Below are 19,819 nucleotides of genomic sequence, written 5' to 3' on the forward strand. Positions count from 1 at the left end.
GCTACCAGCTTTGTGAATGAAGTAGCACTCGGTTCCAATTTCTTCACAGCACTGGTACTGGCACACCAAAAGGTGCTGTTCAGTTCTGACTCTTTCAACCCTCTCCCGAGTCCAGTAGGTATTGGAAATTTATCCTTTGTATCTGCAGGCAGTTGTCAAAGTTATTTTAAATTAGGAAACCTTGCTGTGGTTCTGTTCGCCGAGCTGGAAGTTTTTGTTGCAAACGTTTCGTCCCCTGTCTAGGTGACATCCTCAGTGCTTGGGAGCCTCCTGTGAAGCGCTTCTGTGGTGTTTCCTCCGGCATTTATAGTGGCCTGTCTCTGCCGCTTCCGGTTGTCAGTTTCAGCTTTCCGCTGTAGTGGCCGGTATATTGGGTCCAGGTCGATGTGTTTGTTGATGGAGTTTGTGGATGAGTGCCATGCTTCTAGGAATTCCCTGGCAGCCAGGAAACCTTAATACCAGATTCACCACTTGTGTTTCGTATCTGCAAGTCCAATCCTATTTTTAATTATTTCACGGAATATGGATGGTGCGGATCAAACAGTTTTTATTGTATATCCAAAATTAAAAGTCAAGCTCGGTAGTGTCTGACTGGATTATCCTATAGGCCTATAGTGGATAAGCCTACATCTTTCATTCTCTCACTAACAATAGTTAAACAGTTAGGTTTTAGACAATCCTGAATTTTTTTGTGTATTTTGCAGGGTTTGACACAAACTATAAGATTTATTGAATTCAATTCTCCAATTTGCAATGATGGAATTTGGATTGAAATCCTCTGGATTGATTATTGTGATCAGGATATTTGATCTCCTTCCAAAGTGAAATGTAATTAACAATAAACTGTAGGAAAATTCATTAGAATTAATATTTTTTCCTAAGCAGATTCATTACAATGAATGTTTCTATTATTTTGCATGAATGACATAAAAGCTTTTGAAAGAATCTCAAATTAACATTGCTGAGCGAGTTCATATTACATTACTGCAGGCAGTCAGGAGATTAATTCAGCCTCAAGATGTCAGAAGAATCTATAGATGCTACCTGACCTATTAGGGCGTTCCATTTTCTGTTTTCATTTCAGATCTCCTGCAATCCCAGAATTTAGTTTTTATGCTGACAGCAGTCATTCATACTGTACTCCTTCTTAGTTGTTTTTATTTACATTTGACCAAATACACAACAATAGGAGTAGTTCTGTACAAGAGTGGCTCAGAACAGAATTGTAATTACCCGGTACATCTTCTCCAATTTGATGATTCCAAAGAATGAACTTCCTGAGCATATAACTTTCAGAGAAAAGATAGTTTAGCCCAGGTACTGCCAAGTTAGCAATGATATTTCTACTTGATGCTACTGGCTAGCAGAAACATCATCAGCAACTTGTTTCAAAGAGGTTCCTTCCAAAATGACTGCGGAAATAGTTCCAGTAGATAGCCAAAAGAGCAGCCTAGTTTAGGGAACTTTTATTTTGAGTACTTAACATGTTTTCCTGCAGACCATTGGCTCATTACAAGGGCTGTATGCAGTGAGTATGTGCTCATGGCAGTGAAATTACACTGAGGTCATGTTTGTGAGTATGTGCCAGAGATGATGCTGTCACTGTGCCAGAGATGATGCAGTCTTTTGTTTAGAATTTGCAAGATGAAATTGCTGAGCTCAGCTACAATTCTCTCACCTTTGTCCTACAACTTAAAGGTCACTGCACTACATATAGTATTTTATGATTTTCCCATTGTACTTATGTGGTTTAATCTATTTCATCACTTTATTGATGTGATGTCAGTCACGTTAGGAGTTAATAAGTGGACTCTAGCTTCTTTACATGTACAGAAACAATAAACATAGTCACCAGGGGGATCCAAGATGGCGGCGATCTAGGAAGATCATGTTGCAGAGCTCCACACCGCATCGCAAGCGGGACAAAGTCCTAGCCTGCCCTACCCGGACCACCACAATATCCTGGAACACTAGAGTCCCAAGAAATGGTTCAAGAGCAACTTACCTTGGTTTTTGCCATCCAAAGATGCTGAAAGAGGGAGAAAGTACATCTGAGACCGGGCCCGCAGGCCAGGCTGCAGGATGCTCAGACTCTATTTTGTACCTGGTGAAGGGACTTGCAAAATTTCACGTGATGTTGAGCAAGCAGATAGAGGAGAAGCTGGTCCCAATCTCTATCATGTTGCAGTCGCATGATCAGCAGCTGAGAGACCTGGAGAAAAGGACAGATGAGGTAGAACACAGAGTCACAGTGGTGGAAGCTGATACTGGTTCCTCCAAGAATAGGATCAAAGCCATGGAGACGCAGGTCCTTAATTTGCTTGACCAGGTTGATGACCTTGAGAATGAGGGCAGGAGAAAAAAATAGTTGGATCATCAGTCTGCTGGAGGGTAAGGAAGGTGAGCGGCCTTCGGAATTTATTGAGGACTAGTTGCCAAAATTCCTTAACTTGGAGGCTGGCATGAGAGATTGAGAGGGCTCACCGGGTCATGGCACAGAAGTCAGGTCTGGACCAATGTCCTCATCCTCTCTTGGTGCGGTTTCATCACGATAGAGATAAGGAGTGAATCGTGGAAGCTTTCAGAATCCAGGGGAAGGATCCAAAGGCCCTAGTTTACAAGGGCTATAAGATCATATTCTTCCAGGACTTCTCAGCGACGGTGATTCAGAAAAGAAAATCTTATGACAGGGTCAAGAGAAGACTGAGGGAGCTTGTGATCAAGTGCTCTCTGAGGTATCCGGCGGTGCTACAGTCATCTTTAATGGATCCGTACATCTCTTAGACACGTCGGAGAAGGCAAGAGACTTTGTGGACAAATCAACTTAATCTGAGTTGAGTGGATATGTCTCTGTTTTTCTTTTAAAAAAAAGAGGACGTCCAGTCGGGCTTTCTTTTCCTTTTTCTATTGGTAATAATCTGATCTAAACTATGTTCGGGGGCAGTTGGGATGTATACTTTCAATTTATAAGTTATGCTATACCAAACAATGGGTGGGGTTTAGGGTGTAGGCTTGCTCGCTGAGCTGTAGGTTTGATATGCAGACATTTCATTACCTGGCTAGGTAACATCATCAGTGGCAACCTCCAAGTGAAGCGAAGCTGTTGTCTCCTGCTTTCTATTTATATCTTTCTCCTGGATGGGGTTCCTGGGGTTTGTGGTGATGTCATTTCCTGTTCGTTTTCTGAGGGGTTGATAGATGGCATCTAGATCTATGTGCTTGTTTATGGCGTTATGGCTGGAGTGCCAGGCCTCTAGGAATTCTCTGGCATGTCTTTGCTTAGCCTGTCCCAGGATAGATGTGTTGTTCCAGTCGAAATAGTGGTTTTTTTCATCCGTGTGTAGGGCTATGAGGTAATGAAACGTCTGGATAGCAAACCTACAGCTCAGCGAGCAAACCTACATCCTAAACTTCAACCTGAGCTATAAACCTTCACAAACCTTGCAATGGGTGGGGTACTTATCCTTTTGTTTCAAAATTTCTTTGCTCAAATTGCTATTTCATGGTGCATTTTCTTTTTTTTCTGCTTTTCTGCTTGTGCTTGTGATGCGGCTTAACCTAGGAGGAGGGAAAATGGTTGGGATGGCTAGATGCCTACTTACGGGTAGTTTATAACCTGTTCAGGCATTTAAATGTCTGGGCTGCAGTCTTGGCAGCAGGATGGGAAGTTGGGTTCTGGGATGGGTAGATGCCCCCTGCCCAATGGTGCTTTATATGTTTGTTTGTTTTTTGTTTTTTGTTGTATGTAATCTTTGAAAGCTTTGTAGGTTTGCTAATTGTAGTGGGTTTAGTTTTTGTAGTTTTTATGTTCAATGGATCTTGTGACACTAAGGCTCAGCGATTTATAATTCGAGTTCCTCCTCTCTGGAATCAAAGTGTTACTGCAGAAGGTTATGGCGAATGACTTGATTAAATGGTATACCTGGAACATCAAGGGGAGTCACTCACTAATTAAGAGGAAGAAGATACTTTTGAGTCTTAGAAAGGAAAAGATGGAAATTGCTTTGTTACAGGAGATATAATTGGATGATATGGAGCATTTGAAACTACAGCAGAATGGCTTTGATCGGGTTTACTTTTCATCTTTTAATGCCAGAAGTAAGGGAATGGCTATATTGGTTAGGAGGAATCTCTCATTTAAGTTACTAGAGTGTGTTAAAGACACACATGGGAGGTTTGTAATTCTCAAAGCCCTGATAAACAGGGAAGAATATGGTGTTTTAAATGTCTATTCCCCTCCAACCCATCCCCTCAAATTTCTGGTAGATGTGTTCTCTAAACTGATCGGTCTCTAGTCCCGGCATATCATTATAGGGGGAGATTTTTATTGTCTTATGGATTCCACGGTAGCCAGGTTGCCCAAAGTCTCCCCAGTACCCTCTGTACAAACTAAACAAGTAGTGGATCTGTGTGTGGAGTTCGGGTTGGTGGACGTCTGGAGATGTCTCCATCCTACAGGCAGGGATATTACATTTTGCCCCAATCTGCACAGATTTCACACCAGGATTGATTTTTTTTCTGACCCCCGTGGCAACCCTGGAGTTGGTGGCATCTTGTATGATTGGTAATATTACCATCTCTGATCATGCTCCAGTGTACCTATTGGTTAAGATTAAGGGTGTTACAGTGACTCTCGCATTAAGGCTGGAGACTGTGTTACCCTCTATTGTTAAAGAGGACCAAATGGGCTTCATAAAGAGCTGTTAGGAAGCTGCTTAATGTAATTCAAGTGTGTCAAAAACAGTCAATACAAGGATTGGTGATTTCTCTAGATGCAGAGAAGGCATTTGACCGAACTGAATAGCCGTACTTTTTTCTGTACTCTGGAGTGGTTTGACTTGGGTGGAGTCTTTATAAGAAGGGTAAAGGTTCTCGACAGTGACTGCTTCATTGCAGTCATCACCAAAGGGGTGCGATTTAGCAATTTTAACATTTCTAGGGGTAGCCGGCAGGGTTGTCCCTTTCACCACTGCTTTTTACATTGGTGATTGAACCATTGACGGAGGCCATTCATAGGGATCCCAAAATATCAGCTCCAGAAGTGGGGTCAAAATTACATAAGATTTTGTTGTACACGGACGATGTCCTAATTTTTTTGTCAAATCCAGCAGTTTCGGTGCCTCGCCTGATACAATGCATCATTGCGTTTGTCACCTTTTCAGGGTACAAGATTAATCTTGCAAAATCAGAGACTATGCCTATGGGTGATCTTACAAAGGTGCTAAGGTGTTAAGGGGGAATCTCGATTCCCATTTAAGCGATCGCAAGGGGATTTTGTGTATTTGGGCATATTAATTACTCCAGTTCTGGATCAGCTGTTCAAAACTAAATTTGTTCAATTATTTGACAAAATCAAACAAGACCTTCAAAGATGGGAGGCACTTCCAGTCTCGTGGTTGGGTCAGATAGCGCTTATTAAGATGAATATTCTCCCCCACTTGTTGTACCCTATACGGATGCTCCCCCTGATTTTCAATAAGCAAACATTCAGGAGACTGAAAGCCTGGTTCAGCTCCTTTATTTGGCATCGTAAGCGACCCCTCATTAAATTAGCTAAACTGCAATTGCCTCACAGATTGGGGGGAATTGATTCCTCAGGCATTAAAAACTATCAACTAAGCTCGCTTTTATCCTACGTGAGTGACTGGGCCTGTGGGGACCTTCTTTCAATATGGTTAGATATCAAAACCTCCCAGGCAAGGTGTCCCCTTACTAGCTTGTTGTCTTTGGACGAAATGAGGACAGTTAGGGAATATTGCCATAACCCAATAGTTATCAATACTGTTAAAGCATGGAGGGCAACTCGGCAGAGGGAAGGCAATATTGGCACAACATCTTATTTTACACCTATAGTGGGTATGCCGAGTTTTCAACTGGGGATGATGGATTCGGGATTCAAACACTGGGCAGCTAGGGGTGTGTCTTGCACGGTTGATTTATTTGAAAGAGACACAATGATATCTTTTGATCAGTTAGCATGGAAATATGAGCTATCAAACAGGGACATCTTTTGTTTTTTTTTTCAAGTTAGAGATTTTATTCAAAAAAAGACTACACTTTTGATTGATCCCTACAAATCCGACATAGAGAGAAGAGTGCTCAGTGCTGAGAGTACACTTTCTGTCAGCACTTTATATCATCAGTTGGGGGGTGCCCCCTCAGATGAGTTCGATTGATTCTGCAGGATGTGGGAGAGAGAGCTAAGTGTTGAAGTCTCCTCAGAGGCATGGGAAGGTATTTGGGAAAACGCAAGAAAGATATCAATTTGCAATAAGACCCATGCTTTACAGTTAAAGATTCTCCACAGGGTCCAATTGGCTCCGGACCATTTGTCAAAATTTAAACCAGGAGTATCTTCAACATATCCTAAGGGTAGAGTTGGTATGGGCACTCTTACTCATTGTCTCTGGTCCTGTGGTAGGCCTCAAACATATTGGAGTGCGGTGGAATGGAGGGGATTTTGGATGTAAGGATGGAGAAGGACCCAATCTCTCTACTTCTTCATCTGCACAGTGTGTCCCCTGCAGATGCACACAAGAAAAACCTTTTCTACACAAGAAAGAATATCTTGTAAGTTGGGTATCCGAAAGTCCCCCGGGCCGGTTGGGTTGGCGGAAGATTGTTATGGAGCATATCTCCTTGGAATTTCTCACAAGTATGGTACACCACAAAACTAATAATTTTTATAAGATTTGGCAGCCCTTTTTGGAATACCTGGACACAGATTTGTCTGCCACATTAATAAGGGCTTCTATATAGCTGTAATGATTGTGCTTACAAGTCCAACATCCAGAGAGGGGGAACTGTGAACGTATGGATAGGTGAAAATTAATACTCCCGATATTCACGAGTTAGCGTTTTGTTTGGCTGAGCTGTATTATTATTATTATTATTACTATTTATTAGTTGTTAGTTATTATTTATTTAGTTAAGTAGTTGGGGGGATTTATTATATTTTTAAAGATACATATTTATACATTTGTACATGAGGACGGTTTGGGTTTTTTACATTTATTTTTGGTGATCTTTCTTTGCATTGTTTTGAATTGTATTGTTGTATATTTGCTGTAAAATTAAAAAATGATTTTTCAATAAAAATATATTTTTAATAAAACATAGTCATGGCCAGTATTCATATTGCAAAAGGGCATTGTTAATGAGAATACAGAGATACAGCATACAAGATTAGATGGGATTGAGGTTGACAAAGAGGAGGGTTCAGCAATTTTGGAAGATCTGAAAATAGATAAGACCCCCTGGGCCAGATGGGATTTATCCTCGGATTCTTTGGGAAGCCAGAGAGGAGATTGCAGAGCCTTTGGCTTTGATCTTTATGCCATCATTGTTGAGAGCAGTAGTGCAAGAAGACTGGAGGATAGCAAATCTTATTCCCTTTTAAGAAGGGGAGTCAGGACAACCCTGGTAATTATAGGCTAGTGAGCCTTACTCCGTTTGTGGGTAAGGTGTTGGAAAAGGTTATAAGAGATAGGATTTATTATCATCTGGAAAGGAATTTTTGGTTAGGATAGTCAACACAGTTTGGTGAAGGGTAGGTCATGCCTAACTAACCTTATTGAGTTCTTCAAGAAGGTGACAACACAGGTGGATGAAGGTAAAGCAGTTGATGTGGTGTATATGGACTTCAGTAAGGCGTTTGATAAGGTTCCACATGGTAGGCTATTGCACAAATTAAGGAGTTTTGGGATTGAAGGTGTTTTAGGGGTTTACATCAGAAATTGGGCAGCTGAAAGAAGACAGAGGATGGTGGTTGATGGGAAATGTTCATTACTAGTGGTGTGCCACCAGTGCTGTTTGTTATTTTTATAAATGATCTGGATGTGGGTACAGAAGATTGGGTTAGTAAATTTGTGGATGACACTAAGATAAGCAGAGTTGTGAATAATGCCGAAGGATGTTGTGGGTTACAGCGGAAGTGGCAAATGGAGTTTAATGCTGAAAAGTTTGAGGTAGTTAACTTCAGAAGAAGTAACAGGGATGCAGAGTACTGGGCTAATGGTAATATTCTTGGCAGTGTAGATGAACAGAGAGATCTCGGTGTCCTGGTGCATAAATCCCTGAAAGTTGCCACCTAGGCTGATAGGGTTGTTAAGAAAGCATATGGTGCATTGGCCTTTATTGGCAGGGAGATTGAGTTTCAGAGCCACGAGATCATGCTTCAGCTGTACAAGACACTGGTAAGGCTGCACCTAGAGTGTCATGTACAGTTCTGGTCACCACATTATAGGAAGGATGTGGAAAGGGTTAAGGGTTCAGAGGAGATTTACTAGGATGTTACCTTGTATGGAAGGAAGGTCTTACTAGGAAAGGTTGAGGGAAATGAGACTGTTTTTGTTGGAGAGAAGAAGGTTGAGAGGTGACTTAATTGAGATGTATAAGATAATCAGAGGATTAGATCGGGTGGACAGTGAGAGCTTTTTCCTCGGATGGTGAAGGCTAACACGAGGGGACATAGCTTTAAATTGAGGGGTGATTGATTTAGGACAGGTATTAGGGGTAGGTTTCTTTACTCAGAGAGTAGTAGGGACATGGACCGGCCTGCCTGCAACAGTAGTAAACTCATTTACGGTAAGGGCTTTTAAATGGGCATTGGACTTACATATGGATAATAATGGAACGGTGTAGGTTAGATGGGCATCAGATTAATTTCACAGGTCGGCTCAACATCAAGGGCCGAAGGGCCTATACTGCGCTGTAATGTTCTATTTTCTATGTTCTATGTTCTATGTTTTAACACATTGGATGGATCTACCTGAGGATCACATCACCTTGGAAATAAGTGCTGATTTTTTGGGGCATTGTCCAGAAAATTAATCTTGGCAGATTCTAGACAGGCTAACTGTTTTTTGAAAAGGAAGATAAAAATATAATCTTTCCTGCCAGCATTCCTAACACCTAATTCATTCATCAAAGCCTCCAGAGCTATGTCCCAATAACAAATCTTTCACTAAGGCCACACATAGGAGCAAGAGGTTAGGTTAAAAGTTCAGGGTATTAGGCACAAGGAGTAAAAGAAGACTTCCAAACTATTTAAATTTATTTAGCACCTTTCATGTCCTCAGGATATCTCCGAGTGCTTTACTGTTCATGAACTAATTTGAAAATGAAACCAGTAATGTAAAGCAGGAAACTTGGCAGCCAATTTGTGTACAGTGTTATCCTACAAACAGCAATGAGAAAATTAATAGGCAATCAAAGTTAGTGAATTAGACTAAGGAAAAATAAATTAATGAGCCTAACATGGGAAAATCCCTGCTCTTTATTGATCTTGGGATCATTCACAGAGGGGATAGATGTGGTCACAGTTTAATGTTTTAGCACTTACAAGAGAACTTCTTCGTTATGCAATAAAGTGTCATTTTATATTTTGTGATCAAATAATTTGAATGGGCTATGAACTCAGCTGTGAAACAGAGGGAAGAATGGGTGGGTGAACTTGCAGCATGGGTTGGTACCTGGGATTTCGATGTTAGGACCTATGGATAGAGGAGGGACCGGAAAGGTTATTGCAGATTCCAGGATTTAGATATGTCAGTAAGAACAGATGATGGTAAAAGGTGGGGGTGGGGCAAGGTGGCATTGTTAATCAAGGGTAGTATTACAGCAGCTGAGGTAACATTAGAGGACTCATCCACTGACGTAGTTTGGGCTGAGGTTAGAAACAGGAAAGGTCACCCTGTTGGGAATTTTCTATAGGCCTCCGAATTGTTCCAGGGATGTAGAGGAAAGGATAGCAAGGATGATTCTCGACATTAGCACAAGTAACAGGGTTGTTGTTATGGGGGACTTTAACTTCCTCAATATTAACTGGGAATAGTATAGTTCAAGTAGTTTATATGGGTCAGTTTTTGTTCAAGGTGTGCAGGAGGGTTTTCTGACACAGCATGTAGATAGGATTTGGTACTGGGGAATGAACCCGGCAGGTGTTAGATTTGGAGGTAGGTGAGCACTTTGGCCATAGTGACCATAATTTGGTTATGTTTACAATAGCAATGAGCAGGGATAGGTATACACCACAGGGAAAGAGGTATTACTGAGGGAAAGACAATTATGATGCAATTAGGCAAGATTAGGATGCATAGGATGGAGAAGGAAACTGTAGGGGATAGACATTCTTAAAACGTGGAGCTTATTCAAGGAATAGCTACAGCAGGTCCTTGATAAGTGTATACCTATCAGGCAGAGATGTAGTTGCCAAGAGAGGGAGCCATGGTTTACAAAAGAAGTTGAAGCTCTTGTCGAAAGGAAGAAGAAGGTTTATGTGAGGATGAAGCGTGAAGGCTCAGTTAGGGGGCTTGAGAGTTATAAGTTAGCCAGGAAGGATCTAAAGAGGGGGTTAAGATGAGCCAAGAGGGGACATGAGAAGTTGTTGGTGGATAGGATCAAAGAAAACCCTAAGACCTTCTTTAGGTATATCAGGAATAAAAGAATGATGAGAGTAAGATTATAATACCATAAGACCTTAAGACATAGGAGTGGAAGCAAGGCCATTTGGCCCATCGAGTCCACTCCGTCACTTAAGCATGACTGATGGGTGTTTCAATTCCACTTACCGGCACTCTCCTCGTAGCCTTAATTCCTTGCAAGATCAAGAATTTATCAATCTCTGTCTTGAAGACACCCAACGTCCCGGGCTCCACTGCGCTCCATGGCTATGAATTCCACAGGCCCAACATTCTCTGGCTGAAGAAATGTCTCCTCATTTCTGTTCTAAATTGACCCTCTCTAATTTTAAGGCTGTGCCCACGAGTCCTAGTCTACCCGCCTAATGGAAACAACTTCCCAGCGTCCACCCTTTCTAAGCCATGCATTACCTTGTAAGTTTCTATTAGATCTCCCCTCAACCTTCTAAGCTCTAACCAATACAATCCGAGGATCCTCAGCTGATCATCATATGTTAGGCCTACCTTTCCAAGGATCATCTGGGTGAATCTCCGCTGGACATGCTCCAGTGCCAGTATGTCCTTCCTGAGGTGTGGTGCCCAAATTGGACACAGTATTCTAAATGGGGCCTAATGAGAGCTTTATAAAGTATCAGAAGCACGTCGCTGCTTTTATATTCCAACTCTCTTGAGATAAATGTCAACGTTATATTTGCTGTCTTATTCACGGACTCAACCTGCAAATCAACCTTTAGAGAATCCTGGTCTAGCATTCCCATATCCCTTTGTACTTTAGCTTTATGAATTTTCTCACTGTTTAAAAAATAGTCCATGCCTGCATTCTTTTTTCCAAAGTGCAAGACCTCACACTTGCTCATAGTGAATTCCATCAGCCATTTCCTGTACTACTCTCCTAAACTGTCTCAATCTTTCTGCAGCCTCCCTATGTCCTCAATACTACCTGCCTGTCCACTAACTTTGTATCATCGGCAAACTTCACCAGAATGCCCCCAGTCCCTTCATTCAGATCATTAATATATAAGGTGAACAGCTGCAGCCCCAACACTGAACCCTGCGGGACCCCATTTGTCAATAGCTGCCATTCCGAAAAAGAACCTTTTATCCCAACTCGTTGCCTTCTGTCAGACAGCCAATCCCCAATCCATGCCAGTAGCTCACCTCAAACACCATGGGCCTTCACCTTACTCAGCAGGCTCCTGTGAGGCATCTTATCAAAGGCCTTTTGGAAGTCTACATAGATAACATCCACAGGGTTTCCTTGGTCTAACCTTCTTGTTACCTCTTCAAAGAATTCCAACAGGGTTGTCAGGCACGACCTCCCCTTATTAAATCCATGCCGATTTGTTCTAATCTGACCCTGTACTTCCGAGAATTTAGAAATCTCATCCTTAATGATGGATTCTAGAATTTTACCTACAACCAAGGTTAGGCTAATTGGCCTATAACTTTCCATCTTTCTCTTGATCCTTTCTTGAACAAGGGGGTTACAATAGTGTTTTTCCAATCATTTGGGACTTTCCCTGACTCCAGTGATTTTTTGAAAGATCACAGTCAGTGCCTCCGCTACTTCCTCAGCCACCTCTCTCAGAACTCTAGGATGTAGCCCATCTGGGCCAGGATATTTAGCAATTTTTAGACCTTTTAGCTTTTCTGGCACTTACTCTTTTGTAATGGCTACCATACTTAACTCTTCCCCCTAACTCTCCTTAATTGTTGGGATATTACTCATGTCTTCCACTGTGAAGACTGGCACAAAGTATTTATTAAGTTCTTCACCTATTTCCTTATCTCCCAGCACTAGCCTTCCAGCATCAATTTGGAGTGGCCCAATTTCTACTTTTACCTCTTGTTTGTTTCTTATGTATTGAAAGAAACTTTTACTATCATTTCTAATATTACTGGTAAGCTTACCTTCATACTTAATCCTCTCCTTCCTTAATTCTCTCTTCATTATCCTCTGTTTGTTTTTGTAGTCTTCCCAATCTTCTGATTTCCCAGTGCTCTTGGCCACTTTATAGGCTTTCTCTTTTTCTTTGATACATTCCCTGACTTCCTTTGTCAGCCATTGCTGTCTAAACCCTCCCTGGATAATCTTTCTTTTCTTTTGGATGAACCTCTGTACTGTGTCCTCAATTACACCCAGAAACATCTGCCATTGTTACTCTACTATCTTCCCCACTATGCTCTGCTTCCAGTCGATTTTCATCAGTTCGTCTCTCATTCCCCTATAATTACCTTTATTTAACTGTAACACCATTGCATCCGATTTTGCCTTCTCGCTTTCATACTGCAGACTGAATTCTACCATATTATAATTGCTGCCTCTTAAGTGTTCCCTTACTTTAAGATCTTTTATAAAGTCTGGCTCATTATATTGCACCAAGTCCAGAATAGCCCACTCCCTTGTGGGCTCCATCACAAGCTGTTCCAAAAAGCCGTCCTGTAAGCATTCCATCAATTCCCTTTCTTTGGATCCAACAGTAACATTATTCAACCAGTCCATTTGCATATTGAGGTCCCCCATGATCATCATGACCTTGCCTTTCTGACATGCCCTATCTTTTTCCCAGTACATCTTGCACCCCTGGTCTTGACCACTGCTGGGAGGTCTGTACATAACTCCCATTATGGTATTTTGGCCTTTGAGGTTCCTCAACTCCATCCACACAGACTTCACATCATCTGACCCTATGTCATTCAGAGCCATAGATTTAATCTCATTCTTAACTAACAAGGGAACCCCGCCCCCTCTGCCCATCTCCCTGCCTTTTCGATAAGATATAAATCCTTGGATGTTTAACTGCCAGTCCTGAACCCCCTGCAACCACGTCTCTGTGATGCCTACCATATCATAATCGTTCATGATGATTTGTGCCGTTAATTCATCTGCTTTGTTACTAATACTACAAGCATTTAGACAAAATGCCTAAGGGCAGCACAGTGACTCAGTGGTTAGCAATGCTGCCTCAGAGCATCAGGATCCCAGGTTTGATTCCAGCCTCGGGTGGCTGTCTATGTGGGGTTTGCACATTCTCCCTGTGTCTGCATAGGTTTCCTCCGGGTGCTCCTGTTTCCTCCCACAGTCCAAAGATGTGCAGGTCAGGTGAATTGGCCATGTTAAATTGCCTATAGTGTTAGGTGCATTAGTCAGAGGGAAATGGGTCTGGGTGGGTTACTCTTCAGAGGGCCAGTGTGGACTGATTGGGCTGAAGGGCCTGTTTCCACACTGTAGGGAATGTAATCTCAAAATACTAATTGTCTTATCCTCATGATTTCCAACATTTCTAGTCATATGTCTTAAGTTATCATTCCTTGTTGCTTCATTCCGAGCCTGCTTTGAACTTAAATCCTGCACACATGCTAACCTGCAGCTTATCTTTCTACTTGACTCCATACTCCCAGTTGCTTTCCCTTTCCCTTCCCCTTGACTCACTAGTGTAAATCCTAGTGACCACCCTATTTATCTTTTCACCAGAACACTGGTTCCAGATTGGTTCAGGTGGAGACTGTCCCATCGGTACAGATCCTTCCGGTTCCAAAACTGACGCCAATATCCCGTGAAATGGAATCCCTCTTTCCCACACCAATCTCTTAGCCATGTGTTTACTTCCCTAACTTTCTTATCCCTATGCCAATTAGCACATGGCTCAGGCAGTAATCCAGAAAGACCCTTGAGGACCTGTTCTTCAATTTCCTTCCTAGTGCTTGATAAACCCCAAACAGGTCCTCCTTCCTAGCCTTGACTATGTTGTTAGTGCTAACATGGGCCACAACAACTGGATCCTCCCCCTCCCACTCCAAAATCCTTTCAAACCACTTAGAGATGTCCTGCAACTTGGCACCGGGCAGGCAGCACACCATGAGGGACTCCCAATCCAGCTCACACAGGATACTATCTGTCCCCCTAATTATAGAATCCCCTATAACAACTATTTGTCTTTTTGTTCTCCCCTTTTGAATGGCTGACTCATCCCGTCCACAGCCCTGACCCTCATTGGTCCAGGGACCAAAAATCTCATACCTGTTGGACAAGGTCAAGGGCTGAGGCTCCTGCACTCCTGAACTCAGAATCCCCCTACGTGCCTCACTTACAGTCACACCCTATTGTCCCTGATCATTAACTGAGTTTGAATTACTTAATCTACCAGGTATGACTGCCTCCTGAAACAAAGCGTTCAGGTAACTCTCCCCCTCCCGGATGTGCCGCAGTGTTTGAAGTTCAGATTCTAGATCATCAATTCTGATCCGGAGTTCTTCCAGCAACCAACATTTGCTGCAGATGTGATCACTGTCGTTCACAATGGGATCAGCCAGCTCCCACGTCATACAGCTTATAGCACATCACCTGTCCAGCCATCTTTATGCAGATTTATGAGTTAAATAATTTCTAGTACTTCTCTATGGTCTTATTCAACTAACCAACTAATAGTAAACTTTTAATCCATCACACGATACACAAGAAATATAAATTGAAACACCTTACCTTAGCAACACACGACAGTCCCTTCATTTTTGGTTAGAGAAGGGGTCGGGTGGAAGATATTACAGTGTTAATTCTTTCTCCAACCCTTTCATATGCAGCCTTGTTCTCATTAATCCACTTCTTTTCCTTCTTCATTTTAATTTCCATCTATCCTGTTACCCCAGGAGCTCTAGATTTGTTTGCCTTACTTCTTAACTCGATGGGAATGTACGTTGACTGTGCTCAAATCATCTCCTCTTTAAAAGAAGTCTATTCTTCAGTTCTTGTATTTCCTGCCAACTTTGGATTCCGATTTATTGAGGACAAATTGAGTCTTATTTCATGGAAGTTGGCTTTCTTTAATTTAGTTATTCTTACTCTGGATTGTTCATTGTCCTTTACCACAGCCAACATTATGAATATTATTTCCACATTACAGTACAAGCTTAATATCCCCTAAATATTCTGTTACTTAACACACCTGATTCCACAGAACTTTTCTTGTTGGACTGGCAACATGTCACCATAGAAATCTTTCCTCAACACTGCTGAAACACTTCCCTCTCTTTGCCTTTTACACAACTGCTTTTCCAGTCTCCATTTCGATAAAATCTCCATTACAAATACATTATAATTCTTGCATCTCTATTATTTCCTAGCAAATTTGTGCCTCCACATCATTAGCTTTGGTTGTTGACATATAAAGTACAATGAGCGATGTACCGCTGTTGGTCTTACAATTCTGTTTCCAGTATTCATTGCACAGAACTACTCCACTTTTGATTATTTGCTCAAATGTAATTAATATAATTCAAACCAAAATACTTTGAGTGCTGGAAGTCTGAAGAGAAACAGAAAATACAGGAAGTACAGTACTCAACAGATCTGATAGTACCTGTGAAAAGAGAAGTGGAGTTAACCTCCCAAGTATGTAATCTTGAAAAGTCAGAGTTTGTTGCTTACTCCATAAAGGCTGCCTGACCTGACTGCACTGATATAGTTTATAATACAATGTGATAAGTTGCTCCTATGAAACAGGAGCAAGTTTTAACACAAAACTAACAGTTACAATCACTTCCAACTCTCCACAGTAGAGTTTCTTATGGTTTGAGTTGGGACATATCTGAAGAAATGCAGATTTCCTCTATTTCCTATGAGGTGATATTCTTAGAGCTCTGAAACTTGGCAAACGTGAAACCTTTTTTAAAGGTCAATTTCTAAAACAACTTGTTGCAGGCTTAAGCATATCTAAGAACATAAAGAATGGGAGAAGGAATAGGCATTCAGCCCTTCAGCCCTTCAATCCTGTCATGCTATGAGATCATGGCTGAAATGTATAGGCCTCAACTCTTTTCACTTCAGCTCCCAATATTTTATGTTTTATCTAGCTTCTCTTTATATACTTGCAGTTAGCTAGCTTCCACAAGAGAACTTTAGACATTCATTACTCTCTGAGAAAATAAATTTCTCCACATTTCTGTTTTAAATAAGTGTCCCTTTACTTTGTAACTATGTCTCTTAGTTTGAGATTCTCCCACTACTGGAAACATCATCTCAATGTAACCCTATCAAGGCCCTCAGAATCTGGTTTGTTTCAATAAGATCTCCCTTTATTTTTTGAAGCTCTGAGGAATAAAGGCCTAATCTGTTTAACTATTGCCTCCAATGCCACTACATCCAGCCCTTAAATATGGGGATCAAAATTGTACTCAGTGCTTCAGTTGCAGCCTCAACAATATCCTGCACAGTTGTAAAATGACTTTCCCTGTCAGGATGGTTCGTGGCTTGGAGGAGATCTAGCAGGTGGTGATGTTCCCATGCATCTGACAATAAAGGCTAAAATTCCATTTGCCTTCTCAATTACTTGTTGAACCTGCAGGTAAATATTTTGTTTCATTTCATGCACAAGAGCATTCAAATGCCCTTGTGTCGTACCTTTTAAATAATAGTTTGCCATTTAATTCTTCCTCCCAAAAAAAACTAGTGACAGCTTTTCAATCTGAAAAAGACCCATTAATCCCAACTCTGCCTTCTGTGTGTTAAACAATCCTCAAGCCATGTAATATATTGGTTGTAATATAGGGAGCTCCGATCTTGTACAAAGTTATCTGACAAAGGCTGTAGGTATTATCTTATTATCGAACCATCTGTATTTGCCCTTTGGTGAAAGATGTCAGTGCACCATTTGTGGCTCTTTATTGGCTGCCAGTTAACATGCTAATTATACCTGACCCATTCTTTCATTGAACAATCAACAAATAGATACAAACAGCTGGTCACGAAGAAGGCATGTGTTGCTATTTCACTGCATCACTGCTCATGTATTGTTACAATATCAAGTTATACAACCCTATAATCTCAACCTATGAACTGAGGTTTGGCTCTCTATCTCCACCATCACAATATAACGTGCTGCTCTGTTTTATAGACAGCTTGGGACATCACTATTTTCTTCTGATCTCTGTCAGACTGATGAACAAGATTTTAGCATACTGTAGTTGATAAAACCAAAATTTGAAATACATTTCAGGAAGAAGCAAGATTGATATCTTAGGGGGAGGCTATAGATAAAAAGGCCCCTTAGAGAATTAAGCTGGGGAAATAATGATGGGGGAACCACAAAATGGCAGTGGAGATGAAAAAAGTATTTTGCATCAGTCTTCATAGAAGAAGACAATAATGGCGTTCCCAAAATTACTAACAATCAACTGGCGAAAGGAAGAAGGGAAATAGATACAATAACTGTCAGTGGAGAAAATATGCTAGAAAAACTAGTGAGGCTAAAGACCAACAAGTCCTTAGATTCTGGTAAATCTCAAAGGATTGGAAAATAGCCAATGTAACATCTATGTTTAAAAAGGGAACTACCAAAAAAAGAATTGGTCGTTATAGATCAGTTAACTTACCATCTGTTAGTGGGAAAATGATAGAGCCTATTATAAAGAATGCAATATCACAGCATTTAGAAAAACATAATATAATCAAGCAGAGTCAGCATGGCTTCATGAAGAAGAAGTCATGCCTGACCAAGTTATTCAAATTCTTTAAGGTGGTAGTAAAGCAGGATAGTGAAAGAGGAAGCAGTGGATGTAATAAAACTGGATTTTCAGGTGTTTCATAAAGTATCACGCATAAAGCTACTTAATAATGGTGTTGGAGGTAGTATATTGGCATGGATAGAGAATTGGCTAACTTTTGGAATACAGAGTTGGGATAAGGGGTCGTTTTCAGGATGGCAACCAGTAACTAGTAGTGTGCCACAGGGATTGGAGCAGGAGCCACAATTATTTATAATATACATCAGTGACTTGAAAGAGGAAAGTAAATGGTCTGTAGCTGGGTTTGTCGATGATACAAAATAATGTGGGGATGGCAAATGGTGAGGGTTACGCAAAGAGTTAGCTGAGGGGTATAGACTAGTTAAGTAGGTGGACAAATATTTGGAATGAGAATAAAAAGGAAAATGTGAGGTCATACACTTTGGAAGGACAGAGGAGCTGAATATTAGTCAATTGCACAAGGCAAAGGAACGATGATATATGTCTAGGTCAGGATGGTTCGTGGCTTAGAGGAGATCTAGTAGGTGGTGATGTTCCCATGTATCTGCTGCCTTTGTACTTCTAAATGGAAGTGGTTGTCAGTTTGGAAGGAGCTGTTCAAGGATCTTTGGTGAATTTCTGCAGTCCACTTGTAAATAGTAGCAATCACATACACTTGAGCATCAATGGTGGAGGGAGTGGATGCTTATCAATGTGTCAATTAAGTGGGCAGCTTTGTCCTGGTGGTCCCAAACTTCTTGAATGTTGTTGGAATTTCACTCGTCCAGGTAAGTGGGGAGTATTCCATCACACTCCTGACTTTTGGTTTATAGAAAGTGGACAGGCGGCAAGTTACTTGTCACAGTATTCCTAGCCTCTGACCTTCTTTTGTTGCCATTATGTTTGTGGTGAGTCCAGTTGAGTTTCTAGTCAATAGTAACCCCCCCCACCCCTCCAGTTGTTATAATGGGGGATTAAATGAATGCCAAGAGGCAGTAGTTAGATTGTCTCTTATTGGAGATGATCTTTGCCTAGCATTTGTGTGGCACAAATGTTACTTGCCACTTATCAGCCCAAACCTGGCTATTGTCCAGATTTGTTGTAATTGAGCATGGACTCTGTGTCTGAGTCGTGAATGATGCTGAACACTGTGCAATCATCAGCACAAATATCCCACTTCTGACTCTATGATGGAGGGAAGGTCATTGATGAAGCAGCTGAAGATGTATGGGCCTAGGTTACTACCCTGAAGAACTCATGGGGCCCTCTTTGTTGCACAGTGGTGATGACCCTACCCCCGGTCAGGGAGGTCTGGATTCAAGTGGAGGGTAACATCTCCGAACAGGTTGTTTAGAAACATTAGTTAAATAAAAGTTCTCTGAGGAACTCATGTAGACATATTATGGAATTAAACTGTGAATAGTTTTGAGTCTCTAATCTAAGAAAAGAGTTTTGGCATTGGAGACAGTCCACAGAAAGTTCACTTGTTCTGATACTGGGTATGGAGATTCATTAGGTTGATTCCAAAGTTGATAGACTGAGTAGACTGGGATTATAATCATTGGAATTTAGAAGAATGAGAGGGAGCTTATAGAAAGATATAAAGATAGATAAGATAGAAGCAGGGAGGATGTAAAACTAAATAAGAGGGCATATCCTCAAAATTAGGGGGAGCAGATTTAAGACTGGAGGAGGAACTTCTTCACTCAGAGGATTGTAGATCTGTGGAATTCCCTGCGAGTGAAATAGTTGAGACTTCCTCATTGAATGTTCTCAAAGGCAAGAATGTTTTGAACAGCGAGGGAATGAAGGGTTTTGGTGAGAGGGCAGCTAAGTAGAGCTGAGGCCATGAAAGATTAGCCATAATCTTATTGAATGGTGGAGCAGCCTTGAAGAGC

This window comes from Chiloscyllium plagiosum, unplaced genomic scaffold (assembly GCF_037043375.1).
Source record: "Chiloscyllium plagiosum isolate Xiang-an unplaced genomic scaffold, Cpla_swu_hap1 HiC_scaffold_19, whole genome shotgun sequence".
NCBI lineage: Eukaryota > Metazoa > Chordata > Chondrichthyes > Orectolobiformes > Hemiscylliidae > Chiloscyllium > Chiloscyllium plagiosum.